This window comes from Notamacropus eugenii, chromosome 1 (genome assembly GCF_028372415.1).
Source record: "Notamacropus eugenii isolate mMacEug1 chromosome 1, mMacEug1.pri_v2, whole genome shotgun sequence".
In the NCBI taxonomy this organism is placed as follows: domain Eukaryota; kingdom Metazoa; phylum Chordata; class Mammalia; order Diprotodontia; family Macropodidae; genus Notamacropus; species Notamacropus eugenii.
Genome location: NC_092872.1, coordinates 57102714 through 57114870, shown reverse-complemented (window position 1 = coordinate 57114870; position 12157 = coordinate 57102714). Strand labels below are relative to the sequence as shown.

At 38.0% G+C, this 12157-nt stretch overlaps 1 long non-coding RNA gene across 2 annotated transcripts in view; it reads right to left on the bottom strand.

Moving 5' to 3' along the window:
- The window catches only part of LOC140520819 (uncharacterized), a 33413-nt gene that overhangs the window by 11152 nt on the left and 10104 nt on the right, over window positions 1–12157 (bottom strand). The window lies entirely within an intron of this gene.

The window sequence follows — 12157 nt, the reverse complement described above, 5'->3', positions numbered from 1 at the left end:
TCTGCATTTGGACTCCATCAGTTCTTTCTCTGGAGGTGGATAGCATTTTTTATTATAAGTCCTTCAGAATTTTCTTAGATCTTTGTATTGCTGAGAATAGTGAAGTCATTCACAGCTGATCATAGTACATAGTACAATATTGCTGTTACTATGTCCAATGTTCTCCTGGTTCTGCTCATTTCACTTTGCATCAATTCATATAAGTCTTTCCAAGTTTTTCTGAAAGTGTCCTGCTCATCATTTATTAGTATGTAGTGTTCCATTACAATCATATTCCACAACTTGTTCAGCCATTCCCCAATGAATGGGCATCCCCTCAATTTCTAATTCTTTGCCACCACAGAACAAACTGCTGCAAATATTTTTCTACAGATAGGTCCTTTTCCTTTTTAAAAAACTGCACAGTTGTATAGCCCTTTGGGTATAGTTCCAAATTACTTTCCAGAGTTGTTAGATTAGTACACAATTCTACCAACAATGCATTAGTGTCCCATTTTCCCACACCTCCTCCAACATTTGTCATTTTCATTTTTTTTGTCCTATTAGTCAATCTCTTTGATCCATATTCTGTTGCATCTCAGCTTCAGAGGCTGTACTGAGTGCACAATCATCTGTGAACAAAAAAGCTGTTCACCAACTGTCCCTCCACTTTAATCTTGGATTGTAGCCTTTTCATGTTAAATAATTTACCATCAATCTATCAGCTTGTTCATATCCTTTGACCTTTTATCAATTGGGGAATGACTTGTATTCTTATAAATTTGACTCAGTCTTCCAAATATTTGAGAAATGAGACCTCTGTCAGAGAAATTTGATGTAAATTTCCCCCAACTCCCACACACAAGTTTCCTGCTTTCCTCTTAATCTTGACTACATTGATTTTGCTTGTGCAAAACCTATGAGCTATGCTGTGCAGGCTTACCCAAAATGAACAAGTCATAGTGGAGAGTGCTGACAAAAAATCATTGGAGAAGGAAATGGCAAAGCACTTTTGTATCTTTGCTAAGAAAATCCCATGACAGTACTAAAATGATAAAGGAGATGACATTAGAAGACGAGCTCCTCAAATCAGAACGTACCCAATATGCTACTAGGTAGAAAGAGTAAAGGACAGCTACAAGTAACTCCAGTGCTAATGAAGTTGCTAAGCCAAAGCTGAAAGGAAGCTCAACCACAGATACAGCTGGTAATGAAAGGAAAGTCTGATGCTGTAAAGATCAGTATTGCACAGGAACCTGGAATGTAAGATCTATGAACCAAGGTAAGTTGGATGTGGTCAAACAGGAGATGGAAAGATTAAACATTGACATCTTGTGTGTTAGTGAACTTAAATGGAGAGGAATGGATGAATTTAACTCAGATGATCATGACATACACTACTATGGGCAAGAATTTCTTAAAGAAATGGAGTAGCCCTAAAATAAAAGGGTGAGAAAAGCAGTACTGCGGTAAAATCTCAAAAATGATGAAATAATATCTGTTTAAATGCAAGGCAAACCATTCAACATCACAGTAATACAAGTCTGTGAGCCATCTCCAGTCGTCCTGATGAATATCAGGCTGCTGGATACAGATGGCTCAGGAGACGAAAGTGAAGGTGGTGACCTTGCACATCCCTCCCTCACTCAAATCAGTGTCAATTGCAAATAATGTCATCATCTTGATGTCATGGTCCTCTTTGAGAAAGAAAGACCCCCTCCTTTTTCTTCTTTTCCCTCCTTCTCCTCATCTTCATTCCCCTTCTACTCCTCTTCCAAAAGCTCACTGAAGAAAATAATTCCTTAAAATTTAGAATGGAGCCAATAGAAGCTAATGACTTTATGAGAAATCAAACAAAACCAAAAGAATGAAAAAATAGAAGACAATGTGAAATATCTCATTGGAAAAACAATTGACCTGGAAAATAGATCCAGAAGAGATAATTTTAAAATTATTGATCTACCTGAAAACATGATAAAAAAAGAGCCTAGGCATCATCTTCCAAGGAATTATCAAGGAAAACTTCCCTGATATTCTAGAACCAGAAGGTAAAAGAGAAATGGAAAGAATTCATTAATCACCTCCTGAAAGAGACTCCAAAAGGAAAACTCCTAGGAATATTGTAATCAAATTCCTGAGTTCCCAGATCAAGAAGAGAATATTACAAGCAGCCAGAAAGAAACAATTCAAGTATTGTGAAAACACAATCAGGATAACAAAGGATTTAGCAGCTTCTACACTAAGAGAATGAAGAACTTGAAATATGATATTCCAGAGGTCAAAGGAGTTAGGATTAAAACCAAGAATCACCTACCCAGCAAAACTGAGTATAATACTTCAGGGGAAAATATGGAATTTCAATGAAATAGAGGACCTCCAAACATTCCTGTTGAAAAGACCAGAGTTGAATAGAAAATTAAAAGGTAAACAGGAAAGAGAAGCCATAAGGAATTCTTTAAGCTGAACTGTTTACGTTCCTACACAGAAAGATGGTATTTGTAACTTATGAGATCTTTTCAGTATTAGGGTAGTTAGAGGGAATATATATCAGTTAATAGTTAAAGAAATTCAGAAGTTCAACAGCAAGAGATAGAAAGAGAAATCCCATTTAAAGTTAGGGTAGACAGTATAAAATACTTAGGAGTCTACCTGCCAAAACAAACCCAGGGACTATATGAACACAATTACAAGACACTTTTTGCACAAATAAAGTCAGATTTAAGTAAGTGGAAAAACATTAGTTGCTCATGGGTAGGCCGTGCTAATATAATAAAAATGACAATTCTACCCAAATTAATATACTTATTTAGTGCCATACCAATTAAACTATCAGACAATTACTTTCTAGAGCTGGATAAAATAATATCAAAATTCATTTGGAAAAACAAAAGGTCCAGAATATCAAAGGGACTAATGAAAAGAAATGCTTGGGAAGGTGGCCTAGCGCTACCAGACCTTAAACTGTACTATAAAGCAGCAATTATCAAAACCACTTGGTATTGGCTAAGAAACAGAGAGGTAGACAAGTGGAATAGACTTGGCACTCAAGATGCAGTAGGCAAGGAATATAGCAACCTTCTGTTTGATAAACCCAAGGACCCCAGCTTCTGGGATAAGAACTCATTGTTTGACAAAAATTGCTGGGAAAACTGGATAACAGTGTGGCGGAAATTAGGCATAGACCCATACCTGGCACCGTACACAAGAATAAAGTCCAAATGGGTACATGATTTAGGTATAAAGATTGATACCATGAATAAACTGGAGAAGCAAGGAATAGTGTATTTATCAGATCTATGGAGAAGGGAAGAATTCTTTACTAAAGGAGAGATAGAATGCATTATGAAATGCAAAATGGATAACTTTGAGTACATTAAACTGAGAAGTTTTTGCACAACCAAACCCAATGCAACCAAAATCCGGAGGGATGTAGTAAATTGGGAAAAAATTTTTACAGCTAAGCTCGGGGATAAAGGCCTCATTTCTAGAATATATAGAGAACTGACCCAAATGTATAATCATACAAGTCATTCCCCAATTGATAAATGGTCAAAGGATATGAACAGGCAATTTTCAGAGGAAGAAATTAAAGCTATCTATAATCATATGAAAAAATGCTCTAAATCACTATTGGTTAGAGAGATGCAAATCAAAACAACTCTGAGGTACCACATCACACCTATAAGATTGGCAAACATGACAGAACAAGAAAATGATAAATGCTGGAGAGGATGTGGGAGAGTTGGAACACTAATTCATTGTTGGTGGAGCTGTGAGCGCATCCAACCATTCTGGAGAGCAATTTGGAACTATGCCCAAAGGGCTACAAAAATGTGCATACCCTTTGACCCAGCAATATCGCTACTAGGACTATATCCCCAAGAGATCATAAAAATGGGAAAGGGTCCCACATGTACAAAAATATTTATAGCAGCACTCTATGTAGTTGCCAAAAACTGGAAGTCAAGGGGATGTCCATCAATTGGGGAATGGCTGAATAAATTATGGTATATGAATGTAATGGAGTACTATTGTGCCATAAGAAATGATGAACAAGAAGACTTCAGAGAGGCCTGGAAGGACTTATATGACCTGATGCTGAGTGAAAGGAGCAGAACCAGGAGAACTTTATGCACAGCAACAACCACAGTGTGTGAGAGTTTTTTCTGGTAGACTTAGATTTTTGTAATAACACAAGAACTTCTGAAAAAAAAAAAAATCCCAATGGTGGACCTCAAGGCAAAATGCCTTCCACACTCAGAGAGAGAAATATGGAAGTCACTCACATAATGTAGCAGATCATGTTTGTGTATGTGTATCTGTTTGTGTATCATGTTCTGATTTGTAATACGGATTCTTTCATTTATCTTAGTCTGACTACATAGCATGACTATAGTGAAAATATACTCAATAGGAAAGTATATGTAGAATCTATACAGAATTGTATGCAGTCGTGGGGAGGGAGGGAGGTAGTGGGGGGTGGGTGGGGAGGGATAAAATCGCAATTGTATGGCAGTGATTGTTAAACATTAAAAAAATAAAAAAATTAAAAAAAAAAGAAATTCAGGCTATTTATTGGAAGGTCAAATACTGAGGCTGAAGTTTAAAACTTTGGTCACATAATGAGGAAATAGGATTCATTGGAAAAGATCTTGATGCTGGGAAAGATTGAAAGGAAAAGAAGACAGCAGAGGATGAGACAGACAGATAGTATCATGGAAACAATGTCATGAACTTGGACACACTTCAGAAGATAGTGAAGGATAGAAGGGCCTGGTATATTATAATTCATGGGTCATGAAGAGTCAGATATGACTGAATAACAACAAAATAAAAATTTTCCACTTTACATCCCATGATGCTCTCCCTTATCTGATCATGAATTCTTCTCATCCATAGATCTGAGAAGTAAACTATTCCATGCTCCCCTAATTTGCTTATGTATCATCCTTTATGTCTACATCATGTACCCATTTTGATCTTATTTTGGTATATGGTGTAAGATGTTGGTCTATACCTAGTTCCTACCAAATTACTTTCTAGTTTTCTCAGCAGTTTTTATCAAACAGTAAGTTCTTGTCCCAAAAGCTGGAATCTTTGCATTGTACACCTAATCTATTCCACTGATCCACATCTCTATCTCTTAGCCAGTACCAGATTGTTTTGATGATCACCACTTTGTAACACACTTTGACATCAGGCGTGGCTAGGTTGCCTTCCTTCACATCTTTTTTTCATCAGTTCTGTTGATATTCTTGACTTTTTGTTCTTCTAAATGAATTCTGTTATTATTTTATCTAGCTCTATAAAATAATTTCTTGATAGTTTGATTGGTATGGCACTGTATAAGTAAATTAGTTTAGGTAGAATTGTCATTTTTGTTATATTGGCTCAGCCTACCAGGAGCAATTAATATTTGTCTAATTGTTCAGATCTGATTTTATTCACATGAAAAGTGTTTTGCAGTCATGTTCATATAGTTCCTGGCTTTGTCTTGGTAGGTAGACTCCCAAGTATTTTATATTGTCAATAGTTATTTTAAATGGATTTTTTTTTCTGATCCTTTTTTGAATGTAATTTTATTCTGCTATGATACAAAAAGGATGCATTTAATATTTCTTCTTTTCTGTGGTAGTGAGGTTTTTGTGCCCTAATAGATGGTTAGTTTTTGTGTAAGTGCCAGGTACATCTGAGAAAAACATATATTCCTTTCTATTCCCATTCAATTTTCTCCAAAGGTCTATCATATCTAAAAATTTCTAAAATTCTATTCAGCTTAATTTCTTTCTTGTTTATCTTTTGGTTAGACTTATCTAGTTCTGAAAGGGAAAAGTTGAGGTCCTCTTCTAGTCAGCTTTATTGTCTATTACCTCCTGTAACTTATTTAACTTTCCTTTTAAGAATTTGGATGCTATACCATTTGGTGCATATGTTTGGTATTGATATTACTTCATTGTCTATAGTGCCTATTAGTAAGACATTGTTTCCTTGCTTATCTCTTTTAATTAGGTATATCTTTCTTTTTGCTTTGTCTGAGATTGGTACCTTTACTTTTTTTTTCACTTCATCTGAAACATAATAGATTCTGCTCCTGCCCCTTCTCTTTACTCTGTTTATTTCAAGTGTATTTCTTGTAAACAACTATATGTAAACAACATGGTGTCAGATTCTGGTTTTTAATCCACTCCTGTTTTATGAATGAGTTCATCACATTCACATTCACAGTTATAATTAATAACTACTCCCCCCACCAATTTATCCTTCTCTCTCTTCCTTCACCCCGTCCCTTCTTGAAAGTGTTGGACTTCTAACCATCACCTACCCCAATCTGCTCTCACTTCTATCAGCTATCCTTTCTTTAGTTCCCCTCTCTTCCTACTTCTCTGTAGAGTAAGAGAGATTTCTATACCCAAATGAACGTGAATGTTATTCTGTCTTTCAGTCAATTTCAATAAGAGTAAGGTTCAAGGGTGGCCCACTCATTTTCCCCTCCACTGTAAAAGATCTTTTGCACATCTTTTATGTAAGATAATTTACCTCATTCTACTTCTTCTTTCCCCCTTCTACCATACATCCTTCTGTCTTACCCCCCAATTTTTTTTGGATATCATCCCACCACAGTCAAGTCACATCCATGCCCTCTGTCTCTGTATACTCCTTCCAACTGCCCTAATAATGATAAAGTTCATAGGAATTATAAGTATGAACTTCTCATGTAGGATTATAAACAATTTAACCTTAGTGAATCCCTTATGATTTCTCATTCCTTTTACTTTTTTATGCTTATTTTGGGTCTTGTATTTGAAAGCCAAATTTTCTACTTAGCTCTGGTCTTCTCATCTGGAATGCTTGAAAGTCTTCTATTTCACTAAATGTCCATATTTTCCCCTGAATACACAGTTTGGCTAGGAATGCAATTCTTGGTTGTAATCCTAGCTCCTTTGCTCTCTGGAATTTCATATTCCAAGTCCTTCAGTCTTTTAAGGTAGAAGCTGCTAACTCCTATGTTATCCTGACTGTGGCTCCTTGATATTTGAATTGTTTCTTTTGGCTGCCTGTGCTGTTTTCTCCTTGAACTGAGAGTTCTGGAATTTGGTTATAATATTCCTAGAAGTTTTCATTTTGGGATCTCTTTCAGGAAGTGATAGGTGGATTCTTTGAATTTCTATTTTACCTTCTAGTTTTAAGATATCGGGGCACTGATTGATAATTTCTTGAAAGATGCTGTCTGGGCTCTTTTTTTTATCTTGGCTTTCAGATAGTCCAATAATTCTTAAATTATCTCTACTGGATCTTTTTTCCAAGTTCAGTTTTTTTCCCCAATGAGATATATTACATTTTTCTTTATTTTTTCATTCTTTTAATTTTATTTTATTGATTTTTGATGTCTCACAGAATCATTAGCTTCCACTTGCCCAATTCCAATTTTTAAGGAATTATTTTCTTCAGTTAGCTTTTTCACATGGCCAATTCTACTTTTTAAGAAGTTTTCTTCAGTGGATTTTTGCACCTCCTTTCCCATTTGACCAGCTTTATTTTGTATTACCTTTTCCATTTGGCCAGTTCTACTTTTTAAGGACTTGTTTTCTTCAGTGAATTTTTGTCCATTTTTTTGTGCTTCCTTTACCAATCTGTTGACTCTTTTTTCATAATTCTCTTTTATAACTCTCATTTCTTTTCCAAATTTGTCTTCTCTCTTGATTTTTTAAATACTTTTTGAGTTCTTTCAGGAAGACTTTTTGGGCCTCAGATAAATTAATATTTCTCTTTGAGGTTTCTCATGTAGGCATACTGACATTGTTATCCTCCTTTGAATTTGTCTTTTAGTCTTCCTTGCCACCATAGGAGTTTTTGGGTTTTGTTCATTTTCCAGTCTATTTTATGACTTTCAAAGTTAAGTTGGGCTCCTGGAGCACAGGGGACAGTGGTCCATGCTTCTTGCATCTGGGGCAGGGTCCTGGTCACTGACTTGCCATGTGCCAGAGCCTCTGGGGCTGGTGGCTTACTTGTTGTACTGGGATCACTTGACCTTGTTATAGTCACTAGCTTGCTTCACTGGGACCTCACAGCTGGGCTGTTGTGCTGTTGGCCTGTTACCTAGGACCACAGGGTCTTAATTGCTTATATGTACTTGGTGTAGGGGCCTCCTGCTGTCCTGCCCAGACATCACCTGCATTTGGCTTCACTTCCCTTTAACCTAAGTGAGACAGACCTTTCATGCAGTCCTTCTAAGTTATCTTGAGCGGTTTTGCCTCACCTTCTGTGGGTTCTGTTGCTCTAGAACTCATTTTTGGCTTGATTTAAAGTTGTTTTGAGGGAAACTGGGGAGAGCTCATGTAACTTCCTGCCTTTTTTTCACCATCTTGGCTCTGCCTCCAACTTTATGTTAAAGTTGGCTTTGATCCTGGAGTGGAGAGGACATTGTTCTAAGCTTCAATGTTTGGGGTTTTTTTGTTTTTATTTTTATTTATTTTTTGGAGTGCTATTTTCAGAGCTAGTTCTGAGAGTCTGTAAATTTTCATTTCTTCCAAGATGGTATGATCTAAGAAGAGGTACAGTCACTGCTCTCCTGATTTGTGCTATGGATTTCAAGCACTCTTTTCCACCTTGAAATGAAGACCAGGGTTCCCCTCCCTGTGGCTGCATGCTGTGGTCTGCTAGTGCTCCTCCTTGCCAGAGGACTGTGACCTGGGCCTGAGCTGACCCCTTTATGAGTGATAAAACAATCCTGCACCCTGTGCTAGCAAATGGTTCTTATAATCTCCTTCTGACCAGTTGTCTAACACCCTTACTGTCTGTTGATTGAAAGCTCCAAAAGTCACTGTCACAGATTCAGTCATCCCTAAGGCCTGCTGCTGGTTTGCTTGGTCTCTCTTGCTGTTGGATTGCTGGAGCTCAGCTTGTACTATACTGCACTCCATTCTTTCCCATGAGACAGACCTTTCCTGTTGATCTTCTAAGTTGTCTTGGGATGGAAATCTTTTTCACCCTGTCATTTTGTTGGTTCTGCTGGTCCAGAATTCATTTTGGGGTATTATTTTAAAGTTGTTTGAAGGGGAATTTGGGAGAGTTCAGGTGAGTCCTTTCCTTTATTCTGTCATCTTGGCTCCTCCCCCTTTGATAGACTCAGGAACTCTGATCAACACAATCACCAACCACAATTCCAGAGGGATCAAGATGTAACATACTACCCACCTCCTGATACAGAGGTGAGGGACTCTGAGTGTAGATTGAAACATATGTTGGCAGCCTGGTCAATGTGGAAATTTTTTTTGCTTGAATATACACATATGTAACAGAGATTTTGTTTTTCTTCCTTTGCTAATGTGGAAGAGAGATGAAAAAATTTAATGAAAAAATCTATTAGGTTGCTATCATTAAGATTATTAGTGTTTTAACCTTTAGAGGCAGCTATAATTGTTTTCCTCTTGCAAATAATTGTAATTTTGAAGAGGTTTGAAAGATTGTGAGGATCAGAGAAAATATCTAGTCCTCCATCTTGTTTGCCATGGGACCTAGAAGTCCCATCTAGCTTTCTTTAAATTGCTTTTCAGTTCCTTTGCATCTTGGTAGGCAACACTGCTTATAATTGTCTACCATTCCCCTCCACAAAATTTTACAGATAAATTTCTATTCCAAACTGATATTCTCCTTGTTCTGCTTAAAAAGGAGATCAACTGCTTAGCAATGATATTTTTAGGTTTCTTTTGTTTCATTATGACTATAGATTTTTCACAGATTTCTGTGCAAGACTATTATAATCAGTAACAAGAATTATTCTATCCTTCACTTTCCTATTTCTGGAGTGTTGATGTTGTTTTAATTGCATCTTTTTTTCTTCTCTAAATTTTTAGTTTCTTTTCTAGTTTTGCAATAATTTTGATTTTTGTTCTAATAGTGGTCTGACTGTACACAGATAGATGGTTGAAGAATGACTCATATCATCAAGAGTCATTTTCTTTCTGTCAAAATTTAATTGACTGCATTTTTGTGTTTTTGGTATTCTCCACTGCCAGCACTAAGAATAAAAAGGCAGAAAATATAGTCCCTGACCACAAGAAGCTTACTATACTTATTGGTAATGAGATACATCATGCTCTTAACAAGGTCCTTGATGGTGGTTCTTTATCGTATTGATTCCCCCAGGAATGTGGTAGAGTTTTTTGTTTGTTCGTTTGTTTCTATTATTTGATATGGTAAGGGTAGTCCAAAAGGTTTTCACTTAGGTTCTCACATTATCATAGTTTGCATTTCCGTTATATGGGAACCTCCAGGAATTAGGTAAATTATGCAATTTAAAATAAATTATACCAGAGATCTGATTCCTAAGGTTTAAACAGTAAGCTAACAGACTCATCCCCCTCATTAACCTTCTTCCAATTCAGAAAGACCTCCATCCAGAACTCAATATCCCATTCTTCCCCAGAATAGAGCCCTATCCTAAACCTCTGAGACGTGTCATGTTTGCCTGTCAGTTTAACATTGCCACCACCCTAATAGTGAACTTCTACACTTGGCTGTCAGGTAACTGTTTGTGGTCTGTCACCAATGTTTCCTGTAACAGTGGGGTGTGATGTGAGCCAAATTATTTTCGTTTTTTGGCTTGAAACCATTAAAATCTTTCCTGCACCTGCTCCTTTTTTCCCCAAACCATTTTTCCTTCTGAGAGTTAAAAACCAGCCTACCCTCTAGTTCTGTATATTTTTCACTAACTTATCCTGCTCCAGGCAGCAAACATCATCTTTTCAACATCTTTATCATCACTGAAGGATTGCTCTGCATCTCATAGTATTTTAGAGAACAGTTTTGTGAATTTGCCAGCTTTGTGTCATGACAAATCACAGACTAGTCTTTCAACACAAAATGGGGAGATTCCCCTTTTCCTGCTTGTTCTTATAGCAAATACCTGCCAAGTTGCTTTATTTGAATCATGCTTGAAGCTCCAAATGTGTCAGGTTAGTCATCTTTGGGTTTCAAGGTTTTAGTAAAGGGAATTACAGCAACATTCACTACTGGAGATCCAACAGAGCTGGACTTTAGGCAAAGCAAAAGGATATGGGATAGGATAACATCAACTGGGTAGGCACAGTGGGTCCAAGGATTCCAGCTCTCCACTACGGTCATCTTACCACCCCTGCCAGTACGCTACCACTGAACTATCATCCTACATACCACACACCCAGTCTGGAGCTCCAAACCTCAACCTCTGCATCTTGGACCCCCAAAATCCATGTACCCAGAGTCTAGGGAATTTGATCCACTGCAGAATTCTGCCCTAGGGGCCAGCCCAGTTGTTTAGTGACTGAATAGGATTAGCCCACTATATCCACTACTGCCTTTAGACACCTTCACATCCTATACTAGTTGTGTGACTCACACTAGCTAGGTGGCTAGCAGAGTGCTGAAGCTAGCTATGTAAATACGAGCAGTTATCATGGGCAAACTTGTTTACTCACTGCCCAACTAGCACTTTAAACTGTGTTACAAGCCGTGTCACAGGAAGCCCGTATACCTGCATTGTTCTGAATGTAGGACTTCCCTTTTAAAATGGAGTCTTCTTAAAAGGAACATGTGTTTCTCTAAGTATCTAGATTTACGGATCAGATATATATATACATACATACATATATACATATACATATATATATACATATACATATATATATACGTCTGTGCATTCACCCATTCATTTCTTGAGTTGCGCTGTGAAATAACGTACACGTGCACACGGGTTTTCTGCGATACTAGAGATCCTCTGACAGTACAGGAGAGGAGGGCTGTCATTACTGCCCCGCGAAGCTGGCGAGGGCACGCAGACGGGACCTGTTTTAAACGGATCCTTCGCCCTCCGGGTTGCTCTCCCGGGTGGCAAGGGCCGAACTCTTACGGAGGACGGAGTCCGCCCGCGGCCCAGAAGGGAGGTCACTAAAAAACAAGACGGAGACTGCGCAGACGCTGCGCCTACTCCCTTCGTCCCTTCCTGTTCTAACCCCGGTGAAAACTCCGCCAGCACCACGTCCCCCCACACCCGGCTTCTCAGTAGAAACAGAGGGACGATGCCCTCACGTCAGAGGTTAAACTTCATTTCCTGCCCTGTCTCCGCCCCACACGGCCCACGCGTGGGTGGGGAGGGAGCCGGAACTCCATTTCCCGGAAGCCTTTACGCGAGTCTGCAGCC